Below are 12,942 nucleotides of genomic sequence, written 5' to 3' on the forward strand. Positions count from 1 at the left end.
TTTATACGTATTGAATAGGTGCAGGTATATACATATTGAATAGTTATAGGTTTATACGTATTGAATAGTTACAGGTTTATACATATTGAATAGTTACAGGTATATACGTATTGAATAGGTGCAGGTATATACGTATTGAATAGTTGCAGGTATATACGTATTGAATAGTTGCAGGTATATACGTATTGAATAGTTACAGGTAGAATAGTTATAGGTTTATACGTATTGAATAGTTGCAGGTATATACGTATTGAATAGTTGCAGGTAGAATAGTTATAGGTTTATACGTATTGAATAGTTGCAGGTATATACGTATTGAATAGTTGCAGGTATATACGTATTGAATAGTTACAGGTATATACGTATTGAATAGGTGCAGGTATATACATATTGAATAGTTATAGGTTTATACGTATTGAATAGTTACAGGTTTATACATATTGAATAGTTACAGGTATATACGTATTGAATAGGTGCAGGTATATACATATTGAATAGTTATAGGTTTATACGTATTGAATAGTTACAGGTTTATACATATTGAATAGTTACAGGTATATACGTATTGAATAGGTGCAGGTATATACGTATTGAATAGTTGCAGGTATATACGTATTGAATAGTTGCAGGTATATACGTATTGAATAGTTACAGGTAGAATAGTTATAGGTTTATACGTATTGAATAGTTGCAGGTATATACGTATTGAATAGTTGCAGGTAGAGTAGTTATAGGTTTATACGTATTGAATAGTTGCAGGTATATACGTATTGAATAGTTGCAGGTATATACGTATTGAATAGTTACAGGTATATACGTATTGAATAGGTGCAGGTATATACATATTGAATAGTTATAGGTTTATACGTATTGAATAGTTACAGGTTTATACATATTGAATAGTTACAGGTATATACGTATTGAATAGGTGCAGGTATATACAACAATGTAGCAGATACGACACTGAAGGTGTTTTTGCTGTTAAATCCATGACTGGTATGACACTAATCTCTCTCTGTCTCCAGATACTGATAGCCACCAGTACTCTGGCCTGGGGAGTCAGCTTCCCTTCCCATCTGGCCATTGTCAAAGGTACTGAGTACTACGACGGGACGACCAGACGCTACGTGGACTACCCCATCACAGGTACAGGCTCATGTCCAGTTGTTTCCATCACTGTTTCTGTATTGAATTAAGTCTACTTCTATTTTCCTGTCGGGTCAAATACTCCCCGTTTGGTAGTGAGTTAGAAAGTCCAGTACATCCATGTGTTTTCATCTGAATATGTAGGTGTGGTTTATCTCTCCTGTAGTTACAGTAGGTTGTAGTTGATCTGTAGGTGTGGTTTATCGCTCCTGTAGTTACAGTAGGTTGTAGTTGATCTGTAGGTGTAGTTTATCTCTCCTGTAGTTACAGTAGGTTGTAGTTGTTCTGTAGCTGTGGTTTATCTCTCCTGTAGTTACAGTAGGTTGTAGTTGTTCTGTAGCTGTGGTTTATCTCTCATGTAGTTACAGTAGGTTGTAGTTGTTCTGTAGCTGTGGTTTATCTCTCCTGTAGTTACAGTAGGTTGTAGCTGTTCTGTAGGTGTGGTTTATCTCTCCTGTAGTTACAGTAGGTTGTAGTTGTTCTGTAGCTGTGGTTTATCTCTCCTGTAGTTACAGTAGGTTGTAGTTGTTCTGTAGCTGTGGTTTATCTCTCATGTAGTTACAGTAGGTTGTAGTTGTTCTGTAGCTGTGGTTTATCTCTCCTGTAGTTACAGTAGGTTGTAGTTGTTCTGTAGGTGTGGTTTATCTCTCCTGTAGTTACAGTAGGTTGTAGTTGTTCTGTAGCTGTGGTTTATCTCTCCTGTAGTTACAGTAGGTTGTAGTTGTTCTGTAGATGTGGTTTATCTCTCCTGTAGTTACAGTAGGTTGTAGTTCTGTAGGTGTGGTTTTCTCTCCTGTAGTTACAGTAGTTTGTAGTTGATCTGTAGCTGTGGTTTATCTCTCCTGTAGTTACAGTATGTTGTAGTTGTTCTGTAGCTGTGGTTTATCTCTCCTGTAGTTACAGTAGGTTGTAGTTGTTCAGTAGCTGTGGTTTATCGCTCCTGTAGTTACAGTAGGTTGTAGTTGTTCTGTAGCTGTGGTTTATCTCTCCTGTAGTTACAGTAGGTTGTAGTTGTTCTGTAGCTGTGGTTTATCTATCCTGTAGTTACAGTAGGTTGTAGTTGTTCTGTAGCTGTGGTTTATCTCTCCTGTAGTTACAGTAGGTTGTAGTTGTTCTGTAGGTGTGGTTTATCTCCTGTAGTTACAGTAATAACATTTGGTAGTACATTTGGACTGTGGTTACTGTAGTTGTGTTGGGGTCTCTCCAGACGTGCTGCAGATGATGGGCCGTGCAGGCCGCCCTCAGTATGACGACCAGGGCAAAGCTGTGATCCTGGTCCACGACATTAAGAAAGACTTCTACAAGAAGAAGAAGTTCCTCTACGAAGGTGAGAGGCTATCCCTTGGCTTTGTGGTGACCCTACATAGTGAAGGCTATTGCTACGCTTTTAACTTGGTCTCTGTGCATTTAACATTGTAAGGGGGGAAAGTAATCTCTCCTTCACTACCACCTCTTCCTCAGTCTCCTGGGTGTCCTGTCAGACCATCTGAATGCTGAGATCGCTGCAGGGACCATCACCTCTAAACAGGATGCTATGGACTATATCACCTGGATGTACTTCTTCCGCAGGCTGGTCATGAACCCCAGGCAGGTTTTGATTATGTTTTTTACTTTTTGTAACGATTCATCACAAATAAAATGACCCCAAGTAGGACCGTTCCCAGGTTGTTCAGAAATGCTGGTTGTGAAGTTTCAGTAATTTCGGAAGCAACTAATGACCAGTTCTCTCTGAAGAACCTCGGAATAAGAAATCACCATTTATTTTTTCTTCCAATGGTAGAAGCAGGCAAAGGCTACATGGCTTTCCAATAAATGTCAAGCTTCTTTTTTTTGTCAGTGTGAGTACATTATAACCATTCATTAATTACTAGTGAATGTTGGGGAGACAAACAATAGCTGGTGTTCATGGCAGCACCGGTGAAACCACAGAGTCATCTTTAGAACCGACAGTTACAACTCTCACTATGTGATATCACACACCAGGTGATACACACACACACACACACATACACACACACACACACACACACACACACACAGTACCACAGTATCTCTTATACCCAGAGCACCCATTAGGATTCAGTCCTGATCTTGTCCTGAAAACCTTTCTAGCAGGGAAACCTACTGATGGCCTGTGATTATGTGATTTGATATGACTAATTAATATGAATGTAAAGACGGCGATCATCAATATCATCGATATGTAAAGACGGCGATCATCAATATCATCGATCTGGGAGAATTTCATAATTGCTGAGAGGTGAATGGTGGGCCTACTCTTTGTCTCTGTTGCTCTCATGGATAATTGACTCAGGTATTTTTTAATTGCCTGGTCAGAACATCTTCTATTATTCTACTCTTCCAGGGGGATCACATCAGGTAACTAACTACCTTGAGGACAGTTTGAAATGTAGTATATAACTTGTTTTGTTTCTTTGGGGAAGGTTGTGTGTTTTTTTATTGGGCACAGGGGATGGTAGTGTGTTTTTTCCGCCATTAATTTACATTTGCCATTTTACTATATAATATATCCATATAGCCACATTTCCTCATCTGCTTGTATGCGCCTCTCCTATCAATGATCACAAGAACGGTGAGCAAAAAGAACGGTGAGCAAAAATCCCAGAACCACACGGGGAGACCTAGTGAATGACCTGCAGAGAGCTGGGACCAAAGTAAAAAAGCCTACCATCAGTAACACACTACGCCGCCAGGGACTGCAGTGCCAGACGTGTCCCCCTGCTTAAGCCAGTACATGTCCAGGCCCGTCTGAAGTTTGCTAGAGAGCATTTGGATGATCCAGAAGAAGATTGGGAGAATGTCAGATGAAACCGAAATATAACTTTTTGGTAAAAACTCAACTCGTCGTGTTTGGAGGACAACGAATGCTGAGTTGCAAAGAACACCATACCTACTGTGAAGCATGGGGGTGGAAACATCATGCTTTGGGGCTGTTTTTCTGCAAAGGGACCAGTACGACTGATCCGTATAGGAAAGAATGAATGGGGCCATGTATCGTGAGATTTTGAGTGAAAACCTCCTTCCATCAGCAAGGGCATTGAAGATGAAACGTGGCTGGGTCTTTCAGCATGACAATGATCCCAAACACACCGCCCGGGCAACAAAGGGCAACGAACTTGCACAATTGGTGGCTGACTAAATACTTTTTTGCCCCACTGTATGTCCACAGTTTCGGCCCTACTCAACTATTTAATTTATATTGCTTCTGATATTGGTATGTATCCCAGACTGTTTTCTTGCCAATCATATGTGACATTTACTACCTTTCAAAAGTTTGGGGTCACTTAGAAATTCCCTTGTTTTCCATGAAAACGTACATGAAATGAGTTACAAAATGAATAGGAAATATAGTGAAGACTTGACAAGTTTTATAAATAATGATTTTAATTGAAATAATTGTGTCCTTCAAACTTTGCTTTCGTCAAAGAATCCTCTATTTGCAGCAATTACAGCCTTGCAGACCTTTGGCATTCTAGTTGTCAATTTGTTGAGGTAATCTGAAGAGATTTCACCTCATGCTTTCTGAAGCACCTCCCACAAATACGGTCAAGCTGCTCCCACAACAGCTCAATAGGGTTGAGATCCGGTGACTGCGCTAGCCACTCCATTATAGACAGAATACCAGCTGACTGCTTCTTCCCTAAATAGTTATTCAATAGTTTGGAGCTGTGCTTTGGGTCATTGTCCTGTTGTAGGAGGAAATTGACTCCAATTAAGCTCCGTCCACAGGGTATGACTGGCTTTGCAAAATGGAGTGATAGCCTTCCTTCTTCAACATCACTTTAACCCTTTAATCTCCCACTTTACCACCACCAAAGCAGCCCCAGACAATCACATTGCCTCCACCACATGCCTGACAGATGGTGTCAAGCACTCCTCTAGCGTCTTTTCATTTTTTCTGCATGACACAAATGTTCTTCTTTGTGATCTGAACACATCAAACTTAGATTTGTCTGTCCTTAACACTTTTATACAATCTTCCTCTGTCCAGTGTCTGTGTTATTTTGCCCATCTTAATATTTTATTTTTATTGGTCAGTCTGAGATATGGCTTTTTCTTTGCAACTCTGCCTAGAAGGCCAGCATCCCGGTGTCGCCTCTTCACTTTTGACGTTGAGACTGGTGTTTTGCGGCTACTATTTAATGAAGCTGCCAGTTGAGTACTTGTGAGGTGTCTGTTACTCAAGCTTCAAGTTCCTCGGTGTCCACATCAACAACAAACTAGAATGGTCCAAACACACAAAGACAGTCGTGAAGAGGGCACGACAAAGCCTATTCCCCCTTGGGAAACTAAAAGTCTAGGACAAAAAGGCTTCTCAACAGTTTTTACCCCCAAGCCATACGACTCCTGAACAGGTGCCTAAATGCCTACCCGGACTATTTGCATTGTGTTTTGCATTTGCATTGTGCATTGCTACTGTATATAGCCTGCCTTTTTACTGTTGTTTTATTTCTTTACTTACCTATTGTTCACCTAACACCTTTTTTTTGCACTATTGGTTAAAGCCTGTAAGTAAGCATTTCACTGTAAGGCCTGGCTGTGTGTTTTGGGCCGTTGTCATGCTGGAAGACCCAGCCACGACCCATCTTCAATGCTCTTACTGAGGGAAGGAGGTTGTTGGCCAAAATCTCGCGAAACATGGCCCCATCCATCCTCCCCTCAATACGATGCAGTCGTCCTGTCCCCTTTGCAGAAAAGCATCCCCAAAGAATGATGTTTCCACCTCCATGCTTCACGGTTGGGATGGTGTTCTTGGGGATGTACTGATCCTTCTTCTTCCTCCAAAAATGGCGAGTGGAGTTTAGACAAAAAAGCTCTATTTTTGTCTCACCAGACCACATGACCTTCTCCCATTCCTCCTCTGGATCATCCAGATGGTCATTGGCAAACTTCAGATGGGCCTGGACATGCGCTGTCTTGAGCAGGGGGACCTTGCGTGCGCTGCAGGATTTTAATCCATGACGGCGTAGTGTGTTACTAATGGTTTTCTTTGAGACTGTGGTCCCAGCTCTCTTCAGGTCATTGACCAGGTCCTGCCATGTAGTTCTGGGCTGATCCCTCACCTTCCTCATGATCATTGATGCCCCACGAGGTGAGATCTTGCATGGAGCCCTAGACCGAGGGAGATTGACCGGCATCTTGAACTTCTTCCATTTTCGAATAATTGCGCCAACAGTTATTGCCTTCTCACCAAGCTGCTTGCCTATTGTCCTGTAGCCCATCCCAGCCTTGAGTAGGTCTACAATTTTATCCCTGATGTCCTTACACAGCTCTCTGGTCTTGGCCATTGTGGATAGGTTGGAGTCTGTTTGATTGAGTGTATGGACAGGTGTCTTTTATACAGGTAACAAGTTCAAACAGGTGCAGTTAATACAGGTAATGAGTGGAGAACAGGAGGGCTTCTTAAAGAAAAACTAACAGGTCTGTGAGAGCCGGAATTCTTACTGGTTGGTAGGTGATCAAATACTTATGTCATGCAATAAAATGCAAATTAATTACTTAAAAATGTGATTTTGTGGATTTTTGTTTTAGATTCCGTCTCTCACAGTTGAAGTGTACCTATGAAAAAAATTACAGACCTCTACATGCTTTGTAAGTAGGAAAACCTTCAAAATCGGCAGTGTATCAAATACTTGTTCTCCCCACTGTATATACAATGCAATTTAATACAATAGAACTGTAGGTACTTAACTTCAATTAATGTCTCTATAAAGTGTAAAGAACTCAAAAGATAAAGTAATGGCAACAAATACTGTGATTACTTTTTGCAAATTGATTCAAACTATCGCTTTGTGAATCATAGTTTTACTAAAATAAAGCTATCATTAGTATGATCAACAAAAATAAAAATCATACAGGTACTTGGAAACAAAAAAAAGTTTCCTTTTAAAAAAAAATGAATAATATGTCATTGCAAGGAGTGATGTAGACAATGGATTCCACATTGAGTAGTACTCTGTCTCCCAAACTCGATTCATGTAATCAATAATCATCCAGCTTTGATTATTTGAATCAGCTGTGTAGTGCTATGTCAAAAGCCGAAACGTGCAACTCTTTGGGCTTTGGGAAACCTTCCTCTAGGTCATATTAGACTTTCAGGTGGCTGTCTCTCCTTCATTGGGTCTTGCTCTATTTCTCATTGATGATGTTATATTTCCGTCACTGGTCTTCTTCTCTTTCACTGCTGATCAAATCTTTTCCAGAACTTGGCTTTCTCAACCATGCTGCCACTCTGCTTTGATGTCTTAATCTCGTCAGCATCAGGCTCAGACAAGCCTATGAACAAACCAGCATTCCTTCAAAGCCTGTCTGTGTGTTTACTATAACATTAGGAAAACCTTAGGAACACCTGCTTTTTCCATGACGTAGACTGACCAGATGAATCCATGTAAAAGCTATGATCCCTTATTGATGTCACTTCAATCGGTGTACATGAAGGTGAGGAGACAATTGAGACATGAATTGAGACATGAATTGAGACATGAATTGTGTATGCGTGCCATTGAGAGTGAATGGGCAAGACAAAAGATTTTAGTGCCTTTAAACGGGGTATGCTAGTAGGTACCAGGCGCACCTGTTTAACATCTTTCTAAGTGGTTTCTAAATGTGCGTTATTTAGCTGTTACAACTGACCCTGTTTTACTATTAGCCCCGGTCTCCCCGACCTTAATACCAGTAGACAACATTTTTGTTCTGTCAGCCAAATAAAACTTAATGGCTTTTATTTTATTTGAGAATCGTTGCATTAATCAAGTGTGAAACATCACGTGCAGATGTCTCCCGCAGAGACCCATTTTCTGTTTAGGGTCAAACTTCACATACAAACGTACAATTTGTTTTGAATAGCTTTCCTTATTTTGGTTGCCTATATACTATGATATTTAAGGTATGTTAATAGCTGCACACAAACTAAGCAGGAATGTGGCTTTGGCCACACTACATCCAAGGCTAATGTAAGGATAGTGTAAACAGAAACGTTGCAACTGATGTTGAAGAGAGAGACCTTACTACACATATTCTACTAATGTAAATCTACTCCAATATAGTCAGCCTCTCGAGTCTATCCTTCCAAATCTCATTGACTTGACTATTGGGCAGGCTCTCTGGGCAGGCTGTTAACGTTCGCATCTGATTGGCTCTGAAGAAAATTACGTTTGGAAAAAAAATCCCCTCAGGAGAGTTATTTCCTTGTTTTTCCTCTTTGTTTTAATTTTTTGCAACCAAGAGTCTCACAGGGCTAGCATCTCCCCGCTGACAACTTCCCCAGGTTTTCAACCAACCTGAGCGAAGGTTGTGCATCCGAAGCTAGTAGCTAGTTTAAATGTTTGTGTAATGTGGCCACAGTGTCTCCTGACCCCTCCTGTCTCAGCCTCCAGTATTTATGCTGCAGTAGTTTATGTGTCGGGGGGCTAGGGTCAGTTTGTTATATCTGGAGTACTTCTCCTGTCCTATTCGGTGTCCTGTGTGAATCTAAGTGTGCGTTCTCTAATTCTCTCCTTCTCTCTTTCTCTCTCTCGGAGGACCTGAGCCCTAGGACCATGCCCCAGGACTACCTGACATGATGACTCCTTGCTGTCCCCAGTCCACCTGGCTGTGCTGCTGCTCCAGTTTCAACTGTTCTGCCTTATTATTATTCGACCAGGCTGGTCATTTATGAACATTTGAACATCTTGGCCATGTTCTGTTATAATCTCCACCCGGCACAGCCAGAAGAGGACTGGCCATCCCACATATGCTCTCTCTAATTCTCTCTTTCTTTCTCTCTCTCGGAGGACCTGAGCCATAGGACCATGCCCCAGGAATACCTGACATGATGACTCCTTGCTGTCCCCAGTCCACCTGACTGTGCTGCTGCTCCAGTTTCAACTATTCTGCACTATTATTATTCGACCATGCTGGTCATTTATGAACATTTGAACATCTTGACCATGTTTTGTTATAATCTCCACCCGGCACAGCCAGAAGAGGACTGGCCACCCCACATAGCCTGGTTCCTCTCTAGGTTTCTTCCTAGGTTTTGGCCTTTCTAGGGAGTTTTTCCTAGCCACCGTGCTTCTACACCTGCATTGCTTGCTGTTTGGGGTTTTAGGCTGGGTTTCTGTACAGCACTTTGAGATATCAGCTGATGTACGAAGGGCTATATAAATAAATTTGATTTGATTTTTGATTAATGTCTAGTACTGGCATAGTTTCAAAAGGAAAAATCAATAAATATGCGCTACACAATGCGTTTAGGTGCATTTGCACGCTGAGTCTTAAATGAAGGTGATTTTTACAATGCTAAAATAAGACCAGCTGAGTTTAACCTTAGATGTTATATGAAGAAAGGTAAGTATTGTCCTAATACATGATCCGATTCAAATCCACTCTAGCCTAGGGATTCCTGCACATGGATTGATGTTACCAAATTCCCCACATGATTATTGATTTCCCCTTAATCTGACAGCATCATTATTTTCCTGTATTCTAATAATAATATGCGGTGATATTGGTTAGGGTTGCACATTTTGGGGAATATTCAGAGGTGGAAACATTCCGTGAGAATTCACGGAAATATATGCATATTAATATTAATACCCTTTAAATGTAGATGGTTTTTGCATTGGATATATTTACCATATCATATGGAGACAGAAACATAAACCGTTTACCTTATAAATAATCAGAATTGCAAATGATTAAATCCTTCCAATAGAAATAAAAACTATTTAGTTATGAATTGAACTTGAGTTGACTCTTCACATGGGATGATTTCACTGAACACCAAAAGAAAAGGAATATTGAATGATCCCCAATGATCCTTTGCATCTCCCAAAAATGTTGCCTGTAAAATCTGTAAAATGATAGTCTAGAAACGAATGCTTTGGTTGTCTTCCTCTCAGGCTTCCATGTCTTCTCCCTGGACCTCCTCAATGTCCACCTCTTGAACATCAGACTCTGAGGCTTCATCTTCACTCTCACTTTCCAACCTTGTTGAGGATGGCTCATTGTCAGGCTCAAAAAGCCTCAAATTTGCCCGGATGGCTACCAATTTTTCAACCCTTGTATTGGTCAGCCTGTTACGTACTTTGGTGTGTGTGTTCCCAAACAAGGACCTCTAAGGCAGCTGATGTTTGTGGCATTTGGAGGATGATTGAGGCAACAGGGGAAAGAGCCTCAGATCCACAAAGTCCCTTCCACCAGGTGGCTGATGAGATATGTTTGGACGACTGCCACATTGCATCTCCATCCAATGCCCTTGCTTGGAAGTGTACTTCGCCAGACTGCCAAGAACCTTGCCATGACTTAGGTCAAGGTGGTGAGACACAGTAGTGATGACACAATAGGCCTTGTTGATCTCTGCACCAGACAGGATGCTCTTCCCAGCATACTTGGGGTCCAACATGTACGCTACAGCGTGTATGGGCTTCAGGCAGAAGTCTTCACACTTTTTGATGTATTTCAGAACTGCAATTTCCTTTGCTTGGAGCAACAGTGAAGTAGGCAGGGCAGTACGGATTTCTTCTCTTACATCTGCAAGCAGAGTCTGAACATCAGAGAGGATGGCATTGTCTCCCTCAATCCGTGCAATGGCTACTGCTATAGGTTTCAGGCTGCTTACCCTTCTCTCCCAAAATACATCATCCAGGAGGATCCTCTTGATGGAGCTGTCCATATCGTCAGACTGTGATATGGCCATTTCTTGGAAAGACTCCTTCCCCTCCAAGAGACTGTCAAATATGATGACAACACCACCCCAACGGGCGTTGCTGGGCAGCTTCAATGGGGTGCTCTTATTCTGCTCACTTTGCTTGGTGAGGTAGATTTCTGCTATAACTTGATGACCCTTCACATAGCTAACCATTTCCTTGGGTCTCTTGTAGAGTGCATCCATTGTTTTCAGTACTATGATGTCCTTGAGGAGCAGATTGAATGCCTGAGCAGCACAGCCAATGGGTGTGATGTGAGGGTAGGACTCCTCCACTTTAGACCAAGCAGCCTTCATGTTCGCAGCATTGTCTGTCACCGGTGCAAATACCTTCTGTGGTCCAAGGTCATTGATGACTATCTTCAGTGTGTCTGTTGTCCCTTGTGGGTGTGCTCTTGTAGAATACTGGTTGAGGGGTGGAGATGATGTAGTTAATTATTCCTTTCTCACGAACATTTGACCACCCATCAGAGATGATTGCAATACAGTCTGCTTTCTCTATGATTTGCTTGACCTTCACTTGAACTCTGAACTCTGCATCCAAATTAGTAGATAAAGCATGTCTGGTTGGAGGGGTGTATGCTGGGCAAAGAACATTCATAAATCTCTTCCAGTACACAATTGCCTGTGAGCATCAGAGGTGAGCCAGTTGCATACACAGCTCGAGCAAGACATTCATCAGCATTTCTCTGACTATGTTCCTCCATTGAGTCAAAAGAATGTCTGATTCCAGGAGGACCATGAGCTGTTGCTATCGATAAGGTGTCTGATTCCTCATTTTCACCTTGAAAAGAAGTAGAGGGACTTTTGTTAGAGGTTACTTGTTGTGAGTGCTGAGGGAACTTTATGCACTTGGCCAGATGATTCTGCATCTGTTGCATTCTTCACATATGATTTGGCACAGTATTTGCAAATTTGCACAGCTTTACCTTCTACATTAGCTGCAGTGAAATGTCTCCACACATCAGATAGTGCCCATGGCATTTTCCTGAAAAGATTAGGAAAAAAATGTGTAAAGAAAAACAAATACAATTCCATCAACAGATAAATAGTTAAAGCAGTTAGATTAAACAACTCCTTTGTAAGATACATTTTTCTATGAAACATGTATGGAACAGGTGAATTAACACTCCTCAGTTAGCATGCTCAAGCAAGCTTAAACCCACATGGTAGCAAAAACTAACTAGCAGAAATTGTTAACAAGTTAGAAATAATTTAAACTCACTTTGCTGTAGGCTACTATTTTCTAGTTAACAATAAATCATGTATGTCACATAACATATATTCACCCCACCTAGTATTGTAATCAAAACTTACCAGAAAGTATGTAGTCATTGGCTCAGACAGTGTAGTAGTGTGAGCTCAATAGCATCTCATCAGTGTGCAAGATCTTAAGAATCAGCTGTACATGTGATAGAAGAGTGCAGTGCACATGTGATGGTAGAATGCACTGTGCATGCAGAGGGTTGTAATTCCATTGAATTGGGGATAGTTTAACCAAAATGTGCCACAAGACCTAGAATGCGTTATGTGTATCCCACAAAACTTCCAATGGAAAATTTCCTGAGAAATTCTGAAAATTTACCAGAAAGTTTCCGACCCTTTGCAATCCTAGTGATTACACAGCAACCCTAGGGATTCCACAGATGATTTACAGCCACAACAGCACTCTGTCTCTGCAACAACACAAGTACACACATGCAGGGACGCACACACGTACATATACATTCATACACACACTCACACACACAAACACTGATCCTCTAATGGATGGCTGGGTAGAAGGAAGCACTGTGCTGCAGAGACATCTGCTATGCGTTGAGGACGAGGATTCCAGAACATTCCAGACTGCTGGCATTGACACGGCTGTCAGCCCACATTTACCACTAAGGCCTGACCCGGCCTCACAGCCCCTACATACATAGATACACACACACACACACACACACACACACACACACACACACACACACACACACACACACACACACACACACACACACACACACACACACACACACACACACACACATATTGTGTTATGTAAGTTGAAAACACACTGTTGGTTTAAAGATTAACATACATTT

General features: G+C 41.4%; 1 pseudogene; it reads left to right on the forward strand.

Annotated features, from left to right (window-relative positions):
* Positions 1 to 12,942, forward strand: part of LOC139385148 (activating signal cointegrator 1 complex subunit 3-like) — a 175,375-nt pseudogene that overhangs the window by 150,358 nt on the left and 12,075 nt on the right.

This window comes from Oncorhynchus clarkii, chromosome 3 (genome assembly GCF_045791955.1).
Source record: "Oncorhynchus clarkii lewisi isolate Uvic-CL-2024 chromosome 3, UVic_Ocla_1.0, whole genome shotgun sequence".
Classification (NCBI taxonomy): Eukaryota; Metazoa; Chordata; class Actinopteri; order Salmoniformes; family Salmonidae; genus Oncorhynchus; species Oncorhynchus clarkii.